This window comes from Cicer arietinum, chromosome 7, assembly GCF_000331145.2.
Source record: "Cicer arietinum cultivar CDC Frontier isolate Library 1 chromosome 7, Cicar.CDCFrontier_v2.0, whole genome shotgun sequence".
Classification (NCBI taxonomy): domain Eukaryota; kingdom Viridiplantae; phylum Streptophyta; class Magnoliopsida; order Fabales; family Fabaceae; genus Cicer; species Cicer arietinum.
In genome coordinates, this window is record NC_021166.2 from 27,088,250 (window position 1) to 27,091,931 (window position 3,682).

The 3,682-nt window shown below is 24.2% G+C and overlaps 1 long non-coding RNA gene across 2 annotated transcripts; it reads left to right on the forward strand.

The window, feature by feature from the left end:
- Positions 1-3,364, forward strand: LOC101496268 (uncharacterized). Of its 2 annotated transcripts, XR_001144439.3 has the most exons (3): positions 1-123; positions 208-689; positions 2,731-3,364. It is a non-coding gene; the product is annotated as an uncharacterized lncRNA (long non-coding RNA). The 2 variants fall into 2 exon arrangements; XR_012163863.1 differs by having other exon boundaries at positions 7-689.
- The last annotated feature ends 318 nt before the right edge of the window (positions 3,365-3,682 follow it).

A 3,682-nucleotide genomic window follows, 5' to 3' on the forward strand; every position in this document is an offset into this window, starting at 1 on the left:
CATAGATGTAAATATTTTTTTCTATTTTAATTTGACAATGAATATTATTGCTTATGTTGACATGTCTTAATGTTCTATTTAGCCTCTCTCATTGGTATTTTCGTCAAAATTCCATCTTCAAAGGTTAGCTTCCATGTCAACATATCGGCTTTATTTTCTTCAAAGTTCTAGTTTATGATAAAACTTAATTATTTATTCTTCTGCAAGAACCATCATCTCATCAACAAACACCAACAAACACCTGTGCAAGTTGTCGAAGTCAAATCTTTTGAGAACTCTAAGGACACTCCTTGTAATCCTAATTATATGATCACACCCAACATAGATGCCCGAATGCAACATTGATCCATCAAATGGAAAGGGTTCTATTGGCATCGATGTTGCAGCATAAGAAGAGGTTGATAAATCTTTCAAAATCTCAAGAATAGTGTCCATGCAGCAAGATGATCAGTTTAATGAGATCCTATTGATGATATCTGCTCCAAGAAAAATCAACTATCCAGCTTCTGCTCATTCATCTATGCAAACTCTCCACCTCACATGGTTTAAGTTTTCATTTTCCTAAACCAACTAAAATAAAAGATGAAGCAAGTGATAGTGAGAGTGACACTCACTCATCTCCTCCACATCCTTTAGAGAAATTGGAGTGTCCCAAGAGATCTTTCCATCTTCACATATCAAGCACAGAGGTAAATTTTTTTTTTTTCTAATTTAATTTGACCATGAATGTTCTTTCTTATGTTGACGTGTTTTAATGTTCACTTTTAGCCTCTCTTTGTGGTATTTTCATAAAAAAATTCATCTTCAGAGGTTAGCTTTCAAAATTCTAATTTATGATAAATCTTGATAATTTATTATTTTGTCGGAATCATCATCTAATTAACAAACACCTATGCAGGTTGTCCAACTCAAATCTTTTGTATTCATATAATATGCATGAATATGTGTTAGTATAATAAATATATGAATCAATAGAGTTAATATTGATAAAAATTGTTAAATAACTTTATCGATTAAAATATACATGAATATTGGTAAAAATGTTAGGGTTTTTGATGCCTATATCCTCTTTTAAATTTTTTATTTTAAAATGTCCTAGTTTGAAAAAAAATATACAGAAATGTCATATTTTTTTCCAATTACTCATCGCAAACTGGGGATGCAATTTTCTGAAAGAGAATTTTTTTTTTCATTTTAATAGATGGTCGCATCCTGGCGCGACCTTGTACTGTGACAATTTTTTTTGTTGCCATTTAAAGAATATTTGTATTTATTATTAATTATTTTTATTATTTGAATACTTTAAAAATAATTAAAACATTTAAAAAATTAAAATATTATTATGAAATATAATAATAATAAATTTAATAATATTATAAATTTTTATAATAATAATTTTAATAATAATAATAACAATAATAAAATACATTAATAAATAATAATAATAATTTTAATAATATTTTAAATTTTAATAAAAATAATAATAATAATAAAGTAGATTATATTAATAAAATAAAATTAATTAAATTGAACTAATAAAATACGTTAAATTAAAAAAAAAAATACAGAAAATTGAAGGAAAAAATACATCAAATTTATATTTTATCATTATTATTATTATTATTATTATTTTTATTTATCAGATAAGAAAAATAGGAGGAATTTGTTATAATAATGTGCCAAAAAAGGAGGAAGTTGTTATAATAATTTGCCAAAAAACGGAAGAAGTTGTTATAATAATGTATCAACTTCCTCCTCTTTTGTCATATTATTATAACAAATTCCTCCTCTTTTGACCCATTATTATAACAACTTCCTCTTATTTTTCTTATCTAATAAATGAAAACAATAATAATCATAATGATAAAATATTAATTTGATGTAATTTTTCCTTCAATTTTCTGTATTTTTTTTAATTTAACGTATTTTATTGGTTCAATTTAATTAATTTTATTTTATTAATATAATCTACTTTATTATTATTATTACTATTATTATTTTTATTAAAATTTAGAATATTATTAAAATTATTATTATTAGTTATTAATGTATTTTATTATTGTTATTATTATTGTTATTGTTATTATTATTATTATTAAAATTATTATTATTATAAAAATTTATAATATTATTAAATTTATTATTATTTTTCATAATAGTATTTTGATTTTTTAAATGTTTTAATTATTTTTAAATTATTTAAATAATAAAAATAATTAATAATAAATATAAATATTTTTAGATGGCAAAAAAAATTTTTGTATATTTTTTTCAAACTAGGACATTTTAGAATTAAAAATTCAAAAGAGTGATATAGACATCAAAAACCCTTCTAAATAATATATATATACAAATTAAGTTAATGTTGTTTTTCTACTGATAAGAAAATTCGATATATATATATATATAACTTGTTCTAATTATATTTAATGTTACTAATATTATATTGTTATGAAATAAATATTTATTATTAAATTTTAATTACATATAAGCACCGTTGATTTGAAACATTACTTGTAAGTATAAATATGAAGAAAAAAGTTATTGCAATAAATAGTATTTTTTAATGGTATGTGTTAGTAATTTACTGTGACTTTAGATATATTTTTTTTTATATAGATTTTAGATATATAATTGAAATACTACTATTGTCTTAATTTTCTTATTTATTTAGTAATATCGGAAATTTTGTTGTTTTAATATAAGAATTTTATTTATTTGCTGATATAGATAGCCATGCCACACAAACTCGAACAAACAATAAGTCGCCATGTCATATATAATCTTCAAATCCTTCATCGACTCACACTCCACCACAAGATATGTCTACCATTACACTTTCATATGCTACGTGTATACACTACCAATACTCTAAGCAGGAAGAAATCCAAATGTGGATGAGATACATTACCACACACATGTGGATGAGAAATCCAAATGTGTATACACTACCAATATGACGGTTCAATCATTGATGCTCGCTCTAAGATCACTCAATTTAATTATTTATTTTGATATATACAAAATCAATTTCATGAGCTTGAAAGACAAACATTATCTCAATCTCTCAGCTCATCATCTCCATCTATGAATTCTACTCTTGTACTTGATGAGGCTACCACAAAACAGGAGATGAATAACCCTTTATCAGCAATTGCTAATGGAGAAGGGTCTTCTCGTCCCTCACAGTTAATTCTTGAAATGTTCAACTTAATAGATGAATCAACAGTTAAGTCAATGACCTATTTATCATGTTGGATTTAGTTGATTTTATTTTTTCCTATTAATGGATAATTTTATTTTACTATAAGAAATTTAAATAATTTTATTTGTGTTTAGTTATATTTATTGAATATTTACTACATACTCTCTCTCATTTATTGATTTAACCTATCCATTTAAGTAGCCGATGCCACATAAATATTGTTTATGTTTTTCATAAAAGGTGTGGTAAATTCTCCCATTTGTTGAGTGAATGTGCTCACAATCTCATGGTTGTTGTCATCTACTTGTTGTTGGACAGTAGTCAAAGAATCAAGTATTAGCCATACAAAAATTTGGGGCATATTTCTTGATGGTCTTATGACATGCCTGTCAAAGAATTAATAAAACTAGATGTCATTTCAAAAATTGGTTTGATACTAGAAGGCTCACACTTAATGCCCCATGGGCAATCCAAGCA